General features: G+C 36.1%; 1 long non-coding RNA gene across 1 annotated transcript in view; it reads left to right on the top strand.

Moving 5' to 3' along the window:
- LOC116216440 overlaps nucleotides 1-16909 on the top strand; it is a 38233-nt gene that overhangs the window by 13246 nt on the left and 8078 nt on the right. The window contains exon 2 of the long non-coding RNA XR_004159175.1: nucleotides 4829-4885. This is a non-coding gene — a long non-coding RNA (uncharacterized LOC116216440). The remainder of the gene's footprint in view (nucleotides 1-4828; nucleotides 4886-16909) is intronic.

The following is a 16909-nucleotide window of genomic DNA, read 5'->3' as shown; positions in this document are numbered from 1 at the left end:
TTTACTGGATAGCTAATAAAAATGAATGTATCATGTGTGAGTACTGTGTTACAGGAAAACACCTCTTTGTACTTCAAACCGTAATGATGATCGTAAAAAGCTGGAAAGGTATGGAAATAAGAGTCAATGGGAAAGTATGAAAATGACAGAGATCAAAGACTGGCATAAAGTTATTTTAGGAGGAAAAACTTTTCAAAATTAATGAGAAATCTTTCTAGTTAAGAATCAAAATTATTTGGGGAATGTAGGAACAAAAAGGGTATTTTATCTGGAAAAAAATACACTTCTTCTTAAAGAGAAGCTCAAATATCTCTTCAGTGAGAATTTGTCTTTAGGATATGTAAGCACAGAAGAATTTTTTGCTCTTGTTATACTTTAAACATTATAAGAGGAGCAGTGAATATACTGTACTTAAGGTTCATGTGTCACTTCTGTTTTCAGTGTCCTATTTAATTTGAGTAACTGACTTCCAGACAGAAGAAACCTTTCTGCTTATCTTGAGACTTTAAAATTAACTTGAACTGCATGTTTTGCTCCAAATCCATTCACCAATGAGTTTTCAAAAAAGATTATCTGACTTTTATCCTTTAAAAATTGTTTTTGCCTTTTTATATGATAATAATTTGAAAAGTGACTTTGCATATTTTATATGAAAATCATTCGGTCTTTGCTGAACTCAAAGGTAATTGATCCGTTGCCTCTGAAAACTGGCACTGTATGACAACTACTGCATGAGTATGTGAGTTGTATATGTAGCTGTATTTACCGGCATAAACTGTGGTTATAGATCAACATAAACTGCGTGTGTGTGTTTAGCATTAGTAGCAGCTGGGAAATGCATCAGTTTCTATTTGGAAGCATTTCCCAGCTGGTGATAGTACTAGGAGTGCTTTAGATGGAGTAGGAGTTGTTAAAGTTAGTGGACTGTATTTCAATGATCAGCTTTCAAAGCAGAAGGTTATCCTGAATTGTATAAATGTAGATGTTGAGTCAAGTTCTAATAAGTCTGATAGTACCAACTGTGAGTCAATTTTTCTTTTAATGAGTTAAGAGGAGTGTGAATGAACCTAATTGACAGTCTAATTGGATTTCTGAAAGTCTTTTTGTGAGGTCCGTTTTTAAAGATGTTATGAAATAACTTTGCATAAATAAGAATTTAAAGCTGAAGTAGATGTACATGATCTTTTTGTTTGGGTGGAAGGAGATTGCAAAGTGGAGGGTGCTAGTCTTAGGTGACAAGTGATAGGCCTCAAGTTGCACCAGGGAGGCTTAGATTAGATGAAAGGAAGAAATTCTTAATGAAAAGGTCTGATTAGGGAAGTGGTGGAACTGCTGTTTGTGGAGATATTTAAGAGAATTGTGGCTGTGGTGCTTAGAAGTATGGACTTGTAGTGTTAGGTGGATGTTTGGACTTGATCTTAAAGGTCTTTTCCAAGCTCAATGATTGTATGACTTTATCAGCAGGAAAATTCTGATATATCTATTCAGACAGTATATGAAAAAGAGGTTAAAAACTCAATGGCAAAGTTGTTTTGTTTTCTTTTTTCTAAGAATACTAAGTTAACTTGTTCAGTGGGGAGGCCAGTATGAAGAACTGAAACCAATATAACTTCACTAAGGGCAAATAATGTCTGATCAGTATAGTTGCTTTCTATGGTGGAGTGACTGTATCATTGGAGAAGAACAACTCATAAACTACATGGAATTTTTAAGGTTCTTGACACGATCCCATGTGACATCCTTGCCTCTAAATTGGAGGAAAATAGATTTGATGGGTGGACCATTCAGTAGATTAGGAATTGCCTGTATGTCTGCAGCAAGAATTGTAGTCAACAACAGCTGAATGTCAAGGTGGAGATAAGTGACCAAGATGTCTGTGTTGTGATCAGTACTGTTTAATACCTTCGTTAATGACATAGACAAATTGGATTGATTGTACTCATCAAATCTGCAGATGACACCAACCTGGGGTGCTTCTGACTTGTTAGAAGGAAAGGATGCTATCCAGAGGGACCCAGACAGGCTTGAGATGTGCACACCATGAACCTCACAAAATTTAGTAAGACCTAGTACAAGGTGCTGCATCTGGGTCAGAGCAAACATTAATACAGACTGTAATGAGCAGATTGAGAACTTTCCTGTAGAAGGATCAAGGAGTGCTGATGGGTATTGTAAGCCAACAGTGTGTGCTTGCAGCCCAGAAAGCCAACAGTATAAGGAGCGGAGAAGAGATCAAAGGAGGTAATTCTCCCCCTACTCTGCTCTCCTTAAACCCCACATGGAGTACTGCTTTCAGCTCTCTTGTCCACGGCTCAAGAAAAACACGAAAACACGTAGCTGTTGGAGCAGGTGTGGAGGAGAGTGACAAAAATATCTGGAGGGCTGGAGCACCTCTCCTATGAAGAAAAACTGAGGGAGCTTGGGCTTATTCAGTTGGGAGAAGGCTCCAAGGGACTGTGACATACAGAAGTGATCTCTATTGCCCAGAAATTGCTCGTGTGAAAACTTCTGGAAGATGGGAAAGTCTCCAAGGACTTGCATTTCTTTGTACTAATCTGTTTTAGGACACTGCCAGTGTCAGGTCAGAGGGTTATATCTATTGGCATTTGGTCTATGCAAGAGCATTACTTTTCCAGACATGCAGGGAAGAGTCTACTTACATTAAGTGTTTGGAATAGAATGAAAGTAAGAAGTTTAATTTCCTGATATTTTGAATTTGTTTTTTGAGACTGAGAAAAGGTGTTTACTTTTGAAGTTTAGTTTATTTTTAAAAAGCAGATGTTGTCATTGGTCTCAAACATTGATTTAAAATAAAAGCAGTCAGTTTGAGAGACTCTAAAGAAAGAGCATTATAAGAGACAACCTACAGTTGGATCCATAGAAATAGGTTGCAGTTAAACAAAGAGTCTTCCTTTTTGTGTTGGATTCATTGACAGTGGAAGTTGTTCTTTGGGGCAATTGCAAACTAAGCTGGAAATACCTTTTATAACTGATATAAGTATGTTGAACCTAGCAGTTACTTCCACTATGTGTACACTGTTTGTTCATCTGCTACTATAATTATAAAAACATTTTGTTGAGAGCCTAAAATCCTTGTTTGGCTAGCTGCTGTGCAGAAGACTGCACAGTTAATGTAAGTTTACAATGGATTATTTCTACCACAAGAAGGTTTTGTTCTGTCTTTTTGGTATGTGTGTAGAGCAGCTGTTTAACATACAGAATAATTTTAAGGAGTTTGTAAGACAGCAAATCAGCATTCCTGTCAGGTGTAGATATAATTTCTCATTGATTGTTAATTATGTTTTTCAGAAGTGGGTTGGGAAGTATTCAGTGCGTTGCTACTCTGAATTAATTCAAAGGTAGCCCACTGCCCTTAAGTTGATTTAATTGCAAGCTGAACATTGGGCTGCTGTCATCATGAAATACTTAATTACAACTATATTTATTGCTGTGCACTATAGTGCCCTGATTGCTTCATCTATAATATATGCTGAGGACATATCACCAAGAAAACAATTTTCACGAGGGGGACAAAAAATTGTATGCGGTTTTGTAATTGTTTTTGTGATTGTTCACACAATCAAGTGAATCCAGGCAAATAACAAAGACAATGGGGAATCAAAAACACCTGAACAGAAAGAGGGTAACTCAGCACTGAAAAACCTATTGAACTTTTCATTTGCTGCTTGCAGTTTGTCACTGTATTCGAGGCCCTGTGGAAGGTGGTGTTGATGGAGAAAGTGTTCTTGAAAGCTTTTACAGGAAGTTACTTTTATGGTGCATAAATGGATGCAGCAGAGTTGCCAAAAGACAAAGCTAACTTTCAGTTAAATTTTATTTCTCATTTTTTATGTAATACACTATATAGCGAATAGAATTTTCATGCGAACAGAAGTTTTGCTTCTCAACTTAGAGAAAGAAGCTAAGGTGGAAGACTTTAACTAGGTATTTTAACTTACAATTTGTCTGAACTGCCTTTCTTTGGTCGGTGTGAACAAAAGGCTGGCTTCTCTTCCCTTTTTTTGAAATGTGATAATTGTTTCACACTGCACTCTTCAGATATGGGGCCATAAATCAGGTAAATCAGATTTTGAGCGAAAAATAAAATCTTAAAACCATTCTCTGTAATATAAATGGTAGGTTTTTAGAATTAAAAAAAAAAAGTATACTTTATATGCATTTACTCAAGAGAAACTAATTATAAGACTATTTTACTATAAGCTTCCTTGTGAGATGACCCAGTCTCCACTGGAAGTAAAATTAACACTTGTAACAAAGCTAGGTTAACCACTTATCAGTAGGTTTACTTGTATAGAGTTTTATTTTAGTAGATTCTAAAGTGATGTTTTCAAATAATTTCTACTTCCATATGGCTGTTCCGTATGAAGTCCCTGCAGCATGATGAACATAGGCAGTAAAAAAAAGCAAAGCAATTTTGACACTATTTTGCATTTATTTTCCACTTTTATTTAATAACAATATGCTGTGTGCACGATGATTTCAGTCCAAAAACTGCTACATAGTGTAAGTAAATGCCTGACTCCACTTCTAATGGTCCACCAAATTTATCAGTCCCATCTTCATCTTTCCTTTGTAGAGTTATTGATGTCTACTTCAGAGATATTTTCTCTTGTGATAATGGTTTTGTCCCACAGAAAACATACTGTGGTTAGTGATATATTTATTTAAAAAATAAAGAGGAGCTCAAATGAAACAAAATTTAGCGTCATACCTAGCTATCTGTTTTTTTACTTTTGTTTGATTTTTAACTTCTATTAGCTATTAGTAGCACTTGTTTCTCACTTTTGATTTACATATCTCATTACAGACTGAATTCCAGTGGGGGCATAGACAGAAATGTCCAGGACTTCTGATCTTGACATAGGTATTGTTTTCTTACTGTGTTTAACACTGGGTAATGGAATTAGTAAATGCAGATGACAAGACTTGATAACAAGTAAATCTGCTCAGAAGGACTCCTCTATCCTGATGGCCCATTGTGAACACTTTGCATTAACTGAATCTGACTTGTTACTCCATCAAAATCCAGCTACCAAAAATATGTCTGTGTCAAGTGTAAGGATTCACACCATACAGATAAACACAGATGTACAGCACAAGATATTAAACAGGTATTTTTATTGTATATCTATTTTTCTACTCGCATCAATTCAACAGTTTTGTCTTGGTTGCTTTCTTACTGTGTATCTTGTGCCCTTTACCCTCAAAAGCAGGGATGAGAAATGGGACTGTCTCAATCAAATCCATCCCTAGGGGCTTTTGCTGTCAAAACTGCTTAAAAGTGATTGCTATAATGGTGGAGAGAAGGGATTAAAGAAGGCAGAGTTGTGAAATAGTCTTTCCTATTATTCTCACCACAGGTTAGTACAGAGGAGCTGACTTTTAAAATCCGTTTCAGAGAACAGTAAAATTGAATTTTAAAATATATACATCCTTTGAAGTCCTGCATCTTGTGAAAGTAAAATAATAATTGAAATGTGACATCCTATATCCTTAAAGTGTATTTTGTGCTGAATAAGCCTAAAATAACTTCAGAATCTTTTTCACTTACATGAGCTGTCTCAGTTAGATTATTTTCCCTATCCAGTCTCCTATGTGTTCCTACTGGCTTTTCTCTTTATCTGTTAACTACGGTGTATTGGTTTAATATGGCAGGATTTTGATAGTAGGAGGGCTACAGGGGTGTCTCAGCGAGCAGAGCCTAGCAGTGCCCCACGTTAGCCTAGAGCAGCTCCAGCTTCTCCGAGGGAACCCACTGCTGCCACAGCTGAGCTGTGAGTGATACTGCTAGGGGAAGGTGTAGGAAGCAGTGCTTGAAAGGTGGGACCCGTGAGACAGAGCTGTGCTGGGGCAGTGCTGGGAGAGCTGCAGCCCACGAGAAGCACATGCTGATCAGTTTGGGAAGGGCTGCACTGTAGGAAGGACCCAGGTCTTGTGGAGTTAAAGCCCTATGGATTGGCCACAGCCCCATTCCTTGTTCCCCTGGACCATGTGAGGGGAGGAGGTAGAAGAGGGTGGATGGTGGGAAGGTGTTTTTACTTTGCTTTTAGATTCTCATTGCTCTAGCAACAGGCAGTAAGCTATATGAATCTCCTTATATTGAGTCTATTCAGCTTGTGACAGTAAATGGTTAGTGGTATCCCTGTCCTTATCTCAAGTCACAAGCCCTTTTTCATCGTGTTTTCTCCCCTTCTTCCTTTGAGGAGGGGAGTGACAGCAGTTGTGGTGAGTTTAGCTTCCCATCAGGGTGAAACCACATATATAATGACAAAAATTTAAGAGAATTAATCCTAACATTTCTGCTAATATTATACTCTGTGGAGAGAGAGCCGACTAGGCAATTTGGTTGTTCATTTGTTGAAATCAGCAGAGGCTCAGGGAAACAACTAAAGTACTATGATTTTCATTTGAATAGCTGTTTTTTTCTGAAAGGCACAGAAAATAGGGTGATGAATCTTATGTTTTAGATAACAGTCCATTTCTTAAGATAGAGTGCCAAGAATAAGATGTAACACCTGTAAGAATTCCTGTTGCCTAGAGAAAGGCACAATCCCATTATTTTCACCTACAACATACTTGAAGAGCACAGCTCTGAGAATCAAACTTTCTAAACACAGTCGAAGCAAGCAGATAGAATTGAAGTAAAAATAGTTCTGGCTGTCACTGCTCTGACTAGCGTAAATCAGTTTATTAACATTATTTTTCATCTTAATTTTTTGTCACTTAGGGTGCTGAGTTTCGTTTTAATGGTATACAAATCAGTAGAAACCCCTTACTCCAGAATCTTCACCTCTGAGTGAGATTTTTGTATATTAGTTTATTCTTTCAATATTTAGTAATATATAACCATATTAAGATTTTTTTGCATGATTGGATACTTGTTCTCTTTTCTCTCCCTTTGACAGCACTTAAAAAATAATCCTTTTTCTGATTCCATATGACTAATTACATAACATCCACCCTCCACAAGGTACTATCCCTCCTTCTCCCACATTCACGTGGAGCTTATTAGATATTAAGGTAGCTGAACAGATAAAACTCAGAATGATATTCAACAATTTTTCTTCTAGGTAGGTGTTGCCACTACCTTAAATATGGCTGAAGTGAGTATGTCCACAACACAAACTTTTCAGCATTGGGATCATAAAGGCTTTTGTTATTGCTACAGGGAATAATGGAGATGAAGTAAATCACTTTAAAAGTGATTAAAACTACATACACTTGGGTATTTCTTCTGGTAGCTCTCAGCACCGTACGTATAATTATGAGCCTCGATTACATGAACCTGTTTTTGTTTCCAAGGCAATTTTCTGACTTCTCATATTGAACTCTGCATTGCACATGTTCAGTTTATGAAGCTTACAAGTGAGGTCTTGCAAGAAAATACTCTGCCCCTTTCAGTTTTCTGTGTTCACTTATTCCTTTGATCTCTGAGATGCTTTGTCTCTGTTTTTGATGTCACATGAAGGAGGAAGATGAAAGAAATGTCAAAACAAAAGAACAGGAAAACTGAGAAAGCAGTAAAACAGCTGTGACAAGAAAATAATGTGAGCTTTAATCAATTAGCAAGAGATACCAGATTCTGCTACAGATAGAATGATTTAATTGAAGAGGATGTGAATGGCTAGGCATATGGCTAAAAAGAGTGATGCAGATCTTAGTCATTGCTCTTTATCAGCACCCACAAAGTTTTTCTGGAAGTATCAGTCCCTTCACATACCTGATTCATGCAGTGCATGGAACAAAGTTTAAGGATAAATTTGAACTGCACTGTAAAAAGTTTAAGTGAATTTGTTGCATGTTTATGTATTCCTTCTCTCAACATTAAAACTACCCAAATTAGTAAGAAGGATGTATTCAATGGGTGCAGGTGTGTATAGGTTTAGTCATGACTTAGGAATAGTTTAGGATGGCTGGTGAGTTGTTTACGTATTTCCATGTGACACTATTAATTTCATAGCATTGAAGCAGAAATAAATGTATTGCAAATGTGCTCTTCACTGACATCATATTCTGGATTGCAGGTGTCTTTAATCTGGACTTTGAAAACTGTGGTTTCAAAAAAAATCCAGTAAGTTGTTAGGAAAGGCTATAGCAAAACTGCTTCTTTGAGTTTAAATTAACAGGTAATACTAAATATAGTTCCCTTGTGAACTTCTGAATCTCTTTAATGTTTGATTGACATCAGTTAAATATTAAAATGATTTTGTTTTATTTTACACTGCTTTCATTGCAGGAATTTAACCTTTATAAATGCTCCCATTTGAAGAGGAGAAAAGGTACTTAAACTATCAAAAGAAATTTTGGAAGTCACAAAAAGACAGTCATCCTGCAGCACTGTTTCATAACCCTTAATATTTGCCTGACAGTCAGACTTGGGATTCATAATAGGCTTTTGTTGATAAGACTCTGCTATGCAGAGTAAAACAAGATATGGGTAATTAAGCAGGTGAGAGAAGCTGCTTTATTCAGTTGTCTGGAGTTTAAAGAAGTGAAATGTGCTGAAAGGAGAAAAACACTTTTTAAACTCTCCTCTCTGAAATAAAAACTAAATAAAGAAGCACATTGTAAACCAAAACACACAAAATATGATTTCAGGTAAAATATGAGACTATCTTTTTAAGACTGAATGCAGCTCATAATTTACATGAAGAAGATTATACTAAATATTTAAGTATGTGAAAGAATCAGTAATCAAAGTTCATGTTAATTGTGGGCTTTAAAGATGAGAACAAAAAAACACAGATGGTTGTCTTTGGGGGAGGTGACAAAATTTGAAACTGTTGCCTGTAGATAAGCTACAGTCTGCATATTTGGGATTTTGCTCAAATAATTATCAGTAACTCTACATCAGGAAAAATCTTGAAAAGAATAGTGCTAGTGCAATGTAGATCCATTTTACATGGACTGGGCCTGCATCTTCAGAACAGAGCAGGTAATTCTTTTGCAAATTCCCTGGATGTGTTTAAAAAAACATTTGGATATGGTGCTCAAGGACATGATTTAGCAGAGGGTTGTTAGAGTTAAGAATGAGCCATTCTATGAAATTCAGAATCAAAATTTCAATACGTGGAAAGTACTGATCAAAAGTTGCTGATCATTTTGTTTTTTTTTTGTTTGGGTTCTTGTTTTGGCTTTTTTTTTTTAATATCTAGAAGTATTCCTACCTTAGAGAACCTACTTAATCATTTTCCTTTCCATCCCTTCTGGCTTCCTGCATATTGCGTGCTCTAAAGAACAGTCTTCCAGTTCACTTGCAGCTCAAAACTGTTTCTCTTTGATGTTACTATTCATTCAACCACATGGGAAAACAAATATACAATAGCTTCTTTACCCCAAGCTTTTCAGGGGAACAGCACTGAAACTGCTAGAAATTGTACACGTCCCCAGATTAATTATATGTGATATTGAACAATTAACAGAAGCAAATCATTTGCATTTTAATAACATGGTAACTACCTGTTAAATGAATCCATTAATCTTGATTAGCTGTATCAGACACTGGATTTTATAGCTCACTGAGGTGTGTATGGTTAAAGAAAGATTCTTAAGTCGTTTGAAATAATTTTATCTATCAAAGGACTACTCTGCCTTGATTAAGATAATGTAAGATACTAATCTATAGTCCCAGTAGGGGAAAAAAGGTGATAAATGTAAATAATATGGTAGCTGAGGCACAAAACAAGTGGCCATCAAAACAAAACTGATACGTTCCATCTATCTTATGAATTAAGGTTTTCAAGAATATACACTGTAGATTAAAGACGATAATCAGAGGTGAAGTTGAAAAGCTTACTGATATCAGCATTTAATGTAGTTAAAAATAATTACCCAGTGAGAAGCTTGGGAAGGTCATGTACTTAGCATATTGCTGTGCTTAGGCAGAAGGTCAAGCTGGTATCAATCACACAGATTAAATCTAAGTTCTACACTTGAACACTATGAAATGAATTTGAGTGTGAGGTAATATATTTTTTTTCTCTCAAGCAATGTTGCTAGATTTCCATTCTCTTTTATGAATAGTAGGTACAATTATAAAACAAGAATTTAGTCATTGTGTAACTTAATTTTAGCTCAATTGCTGCAGAGAGATCTTGTTGGTACAAACTATAATGCTTTAATCTGAGTGCATTTGTGGTTCTGTGGTGTTTTCATTCATGCTCTTTGTTATTTTGTTTCTTAATTAATTCTCAGATGTTATAGGAGGTTCGGACTGTTTACAGCACTACTGTGCTTTCCTAGGTGTATTTTTAAGTGAGGAGAGCAACTTTACTCCCTATTTCTTTACTGATACACAGGCGAGAACTGAATCAATAATAAGCATAATCTCCACTGTTTTTCTTCTTGAAAAATTGTCAAGTCTTTTTTTTTTTTTTTTTACCTGTGATGGTAAATAGTGAGTAGCATCTGTCTCCTTCCCGACCCTGCACAGTTTTCCACTTCACTTTCCCTCCCTTTTCTGTTGAGAAAGTTTTTCTGTTGAGAGAGTGCCTGGTCAGGCATCTGGAATCCAGCTGAGGTTAGCCAACCACAAAATCTGTTATCTATTTCACTGGAAGCATCATGGGACCAATTATTATAGCCTCTAAGTATCCTCAACTGCAATACTTTAGCTCACACTGCATTAATTTATGAGTGATTTTTAAGGCTTTTGAAGGTGTTTTGTTTCTATTTTTTTGTTTTGTTGTGCTGTGCTGCCAGTCATGCATTTGTAAGATCTTCCTCCAGTTTTTCAAACTTAGTTATTGCTTTTAATGCTCTGAATAACTCATTATCAGCTACGTTTTCACAGAATTGCAGGGGTTGGAAGGGATCTCAAGAGATTGAGTCTGACCCTCTGCTAAAGCAGGTACCATACAGTAGGTCACACAGGCATCCAGGAGGGTCTTGAATATCTCCAGAGAAGAGACTCCTTTCTGGGCAGCCTGTTCCAATGTTCTGTCATCCTTACTGTCAGAAGTTCTTCTGTATGTTTGAATGGAACTCCCTATATTCAGGTTGTTCAAGCTGCTGCTCCTTGATCTATTGCTACGCAGCACCAAGATGGCCTCATTCTTTTGTCTCTCACCTCCCTTAAGGTGGTTATAAACGTTTATCAGATCTCTCAGCCTTCTTTTCCCCAGGCCGGGTAGACCCAAGTTACTCAGTCCTTCCTCATGGGGGAGATGCTCCAGGTCCTCTGTTATCTGTGTAGCCTTCTGCTGGACTCCTTCCAGGAAATCTCTTGTCTTTCTTGACCTATTATTTATTTCTCTTTCCAGGTCATCAAAAAGCAGTTTGATATAGTACAACAAACGTCACTGGTCACATCTGAGAGAATGTACTCTCAGTGGAAAGCAGTCACTGTGTACAGACTACTTATTCTCAGTCATTGGTTCCTTTTTCTTTTACTGATTTATTTTTTGTTATTCAGGGATTTCTGCTATTTTGCCGTGATTGCTTACTATATATAGAAGTTGTACATCCTTGAGTCTCTTACTTTAATTTTAATTAAAAAAAAAAGGAATCAAATAATGAGTTTTAAAATTGAAGTTCAGCTTTATAAGGGTTCTGATACTACCAGTCTGCATATAAAGAATTTGAGGAATACAGTATATTCTTGCTGACTTTTAGCACAGTTGCTTCATCCTTTTCGGAAAAAGAAAAATAATGAGAAGGGTGATGTGATGCTTCATAATTGATGTTTCAATTTGTTTTTTTTTTTTATTGTTTGCATCCAGAAGTCATGGCACATGGCTGTCATTGTGATAGGCATGCAAAACTATGTAGCCTGACCTGAAAGACTGAAGACAGGGATGAAGTGTAACATTCATTGTAACTTTAAAAACGACGATAGTGGAAAATGCAGTTTCTCTGAAGTTTTGTGACTGACTCTCACACAATCATTCTCTTGTCATTCACACTTTCTTATAGAACTTGAGGTATCGTGAAGTCATGTGATTTAATACTGTCTGTCATTTCAGTATTATTCTTCAGTAGATAATCATAAATAGTAAAAAGAAAAGCAAGAAATAAAATGAGAGGTGCCATTTCTCCACTATCAAATTGTAATATGTAATGTTTGTCCATGATACACTTCAAATCCATTATTTTCAGAGAAAATGTGATTACTTACAGCATGAAATCTTTCATGAGATCTGGAGTGGAACTGAAAATGCTTGCATGTAGCTCACTTCAGTTTTGCAGCTTATACACACTGCAGTATTCTGAATTTTCTGTGGTGGTGTAAAATTAATTTTATTTGCTGCATGACACTCTCCAATGTCTATTCTTACAGAATGTTCCAAAAGTTGTATTGTGTTCGTATAATATTTTCTCATCTGACCTTATGCCACTATTAGTAGAAGGTCATCAGGAATGATTCTGGCATTCTCAGACCACTGGGATGGTTGCTGTGACAACTGGACACGGTTTCACATTAGGTTGTTTTCATTGTTCACCATTCCTGTTATGCTTTCTTCCCATTTTGTCTTTCTAACTTCTTTTACAGAGAACTTACATTCTTCATGATGCTTAGCTTCTTCCCATGCTCCTCAGCAGCTTACCAATTTCTCTGCCCATCAGTCCTGAATGCTTCCAAAAGCTAAGATGTTAAATGATTATGATGAAAGCATGATTTCTAGAAAGGCTACCCTTTCCAAATATAGTTACGGTTATTCAAAAGATGTTTCAGCACATATGGTTATACTGTGAAATGTTTCTTTCCTTTCCAAAGCATTTTGTACTTGTAATTGCTTCAAGGCACTTAAAATTCAAGAAATCAGTGGGATGAGATGGGATTCTGCCTCCCTGCTCTGCATGTAAAGGAACATTACCTCACTGAAAGACAGCTTAATGCATTATACATGAGAAAACGTAGCAAAATAGAAATTAGTGCATGCAGTAGGATTACTTGAAAATCGAAATACCTGAGCATTTTACTGAATGGGATTTTATATAGTTCATGTGGGAAAGGACCTATTAAGTAGAGCATTTTTTCACTTGCAATATAGAGGGAATATAGGATGATATACCTGTAACTGTTTTCTTGGTGGGAGATAGTATGATCTTATGGCACTGTCAATAATCCTGTGCCTATCCAAGGAATGGGAATTACTTTCTGAAGAGAAAATTTTCATGCTTAACAGTGAAAGAAGGATTTCATTGGTAAAGACCTTCTAAAGAGCATATGATACTTTTAAAGAATTGTTTTTTTTATGGGAATGTCAGTATTTCATTGTGCTGTAGAGATAATTGAAAGATTTTAGCAAGTCAGAAAGACAAAATATATATCATAGCTTTATATTTTATGACATGAATTATTTATCAAGCCTCTACCATTTTACATCCAAAATTAAATGTAAAAGATTTCTGCAGGTTTTTTTTTTTTTGCAGATCTTTTAATGTCTTTTGCCAAAAAGCATGTACCAAAATAAATTTTCTGGAAAAATATGAATGTTTACATCAATAACAGCCTCAAATTAAAACCAGTTCCAAAACCAGGCACCTTATGCCTATCGAGTGCAAAGTCTCCATAGCTATACTAAGATCTTTCCCTATAGAATTTCTGTAGCTACGCTGTATATAGCATGTGTAGGGCTTATGTCTTATCAAATTATATACTGCTGTTTATAAATGTTTTAGAGCCATAGTTATGACATCTTGGGGGTCAGTTCTGCATAACTTTAGTTTTAGATTTAATATGCAATTTATTACTTTAATATTCAGATTTGGCATAAAACACCACACTGATTTTTTTTTCCAAATATTTTTTTACTTCTGCTCAGAATTTTTTAATCTGGAGACTGTAACATAAACAATATAGTGAGGTGCATAAAAATCAAGTTTGTTTAGCTTTGATTACCTGTTAAGGAATGTTTAGGGAATTTACCTCTTTTCAGTAAAGGTATTAGGAAATAGCTGTAGCATGTAACAGAAAGAAAATACAGTTAATGGGGGAAAAAAATCCTTTTCAGTGTTCATCAGTATGAAGAAGAGATGGAATTGCTTTTGTTACAGTAGGTTATGTAAAACCTACTGAAATAAAGGTTGCTGACCTCTTAAGTGTGCAGCTTTGCTCTACAAAAACTCTTGGAAGCCTAATTTTCTCAGTTATTTACTTTCACGTTACTCCTGTGCTGATGTACTGCTTGATGCAGTTGTGAAAAATTCTTTAGGCAAGTAATCCAAGTGTTGTCTATTAATAAAGTGAAAATCAGACTTAACTGAATGGTCAAATAAGAGGACTGAGGGCACGTACATGCACTGCATAGTTGTTGTCTGTTAGAAGCTGGCCTTACTCTGAGTAGAGCGTTCCTTTGGGAAAGTCTGGGCTTAGAAATATATCTATGTATCATCTGTACCGCACTGGGCTTACTAGTAGAGAAAAGTCATTAGATTTTGTAACAATTTTGATAGTATTGATAAACTGATAAATGTTTTCTTTCCTAGTAAATATTTTTTTCTATTTTCAACATGTACCCAAAATGATTAGAAACAGTTGTACTGATTTTAAATGCACTTTTAAATTTTTTTTTACTTTGGTCAATTAAGGAAAATATCATCTGAAAGGATTTTGCATAATAATACAGCAGTAACTGAAAGAGTATGATTAGAATTAAAGTTCAAATTCATCTATAATACATTTTTATTATACCGGGCACTACTGAGATCTACCATAGTTCTAAAAAATATTCTTAAGTGCACCTGCTAAATGTTACATCTATTACTAATGTAATTTGAAGCATAACTGATATCATAGCTTTATGACGTGGATGTTTACAACGAATGTGAAAGTGCAGACATGGCTACTCTACTTCCATTACCATTACAATTCAGAGTAAGATGGGTGTGATAGCAGTTCACACATTCCTTACACTTTTTTCCTATAAAAATCTGATTATGTTAGGCTTGATGAAAATATCTGTATAGCTAATGGCTTGAAAGTATTTGTAATTTTCCACTTGTAAGCTACTCACTGATATATTAGAAAATCACTTATTTTCTTTTTCTCATTGCTGGATATATATATTGTTCTGGGCTGCTTCTGCGAAGTTCATATGACTTTCACTCTCTGTCAAATTGTCTGTGTTGGTGTTTTTAGATCTAGGACAAGATTTACTTCAACTACATCTGTTGTTTGTTAACAGACTGGTCAAGATAGAGTACGTGAAAAGAAGGTGACAGTATCTGTGTGCTAGAGGAGCCTCTCTTTCTTCATGAAGGAAAGAGAGACCTGTTCTACCAAAGTTCTGTATTCCTTTCACACAAGGCAAATACAGTTATGGCCAGTTTCATCCACACCAGCTGCAGTGTTATGATTTTAGCCATTTCAGTAACAGTGGTCTCTTCTCTTCCCCCATTCATCCATTGTGTTTAACTGGATAAACTGCTGTAGCTCAGATCGCTACTTCGATGTCTGTAATGTTAATCCAAATGTGGCCAGGATTGTTCTCCTCTGGTAATGCCAGCTGGCATTAAATGGCCAATGTCCATCCTACTAAACTCCCTCACCCCTCAAAAAGTCTGTTTGCAATAGTCTTTGGCCTATGGCAACTCTTGCGGAACAACCAGAAATGGTTTGAGAGAGGACTGTCTTGTCTATGCCAAAATCATGTCAGGGACTGTTGCAGTACACTGACTACATATGTGCACAGAAAAGGAAAATGACAAAAGAGGAAAACTTCATGGCACTGTTTAAGACGACACTCCCAGATAATTTTTATGGTACTAAATCTTATTGTCTCTGGATCCTAATACCAGATTGGCCATTGCAGCCAAGAGTTTGGCTCATTATTCTCCATGGGCAAAGAAATCTAATAAGAAAACTCACACCAATCAAGATGCTGAGGGATGGATGCATTGGAAAAGAAATGCTGAATGGAGAAGCAGCAAGTCCTGGGGGAGATTTAATGCTTTTGGTGTCTTCGCCTCATTGCTTCCTCCTAGAGCCAGATATCATATTTGTCTTCTGAATATTACTCTTTTTTTCCTACTTAAAAACCGTGGTAACAGTAAGACCGAGAATTATCTACTCTTAATCCTTTATCCGATAGCAAGAAATGTGACTTCAGAGTGCCATCCTAAACTAGGAAAAATTAAAACCACATGCCCACCTTTTAATGAAGCGTGGTAGTTGCCGGGATATAGAGTAGCTAAACACATGGATGTTCTACACCATTCTTGTTCCAAATTTGCAGAATACAATCCAAGGATTGCTGTGTCAGAGAAAAATTCCTCTTTGCTAAGACACTCACTTATGTGAAGGACAGAGTCTTGTCTTTATTTTATCTGTTTGTTTACTGCAAATGACATGGGAGCAAGCATTTCTAAACTTTGAACATATGGAAGCAGATCAAAGATTTTTTTATTCTTGACTAAAGTCATTATTTAGTATGATTAATAATCCTTTAATCTTACTATCACAATGCATGTATATATGAATGGTGTGCTCTAACAATAGTAATGTTATATTGCTTTCAGATGTTCTGTTGATGAGCGCTTAAATATATTTAGTGTGGGATGTAATTATGTTAACTACTGTTAAATTTGTATTGACTTTTCTACTCCAGGAATTTAAAGAGCTATTCTTCTGAGTTTAGTCTCCTTACTCAGGAACAGCTCTTTTCTGCAACCTCTTTCCTCATAAATGAAAGAAATTTATCTGGGACAGTACAGTTCCAATTTGCCTCTCACCTGAGCTGATCAAAGTTTTCACCTGACCGCAAGCTGGAGAGTTCTCAATTAAGCTACCTTTCAGTTCTGACTTATTTTATATCCTATTAGGATAGAGATTATCCTCAACATAATGATGTGCTAAATCAGAATTATTGTTACATTACAGTAACCCCATCTCTGGAGACATTCAAGGCAGGCTGGATGTGGCTCTGGGCAGCCTGGTCTGGTGGTT

This window comes from Meleagris gallopavo, chromosome 3, assembly GCF_000146605.3.
Source record: "Meleagris gallopavo isolate NT-WF06-2002-E0010 breed Aviagen turkey brand Nicholas breeding stock chromosome 3, Turkey_5.1, whole genome shotgun sequence".
NCBI classification, from domain to species: domain Eukaryota; kingdom Metazoa; phylum Chordata; class Aves; order Galliformes; family Phasianidae; genus Meleagris; species Meleagris gallopavo.
Note: the sequence above shows the minus strand (reverse complement) of the source record. Positions and strands in the feature narration are given on the sequence as shown.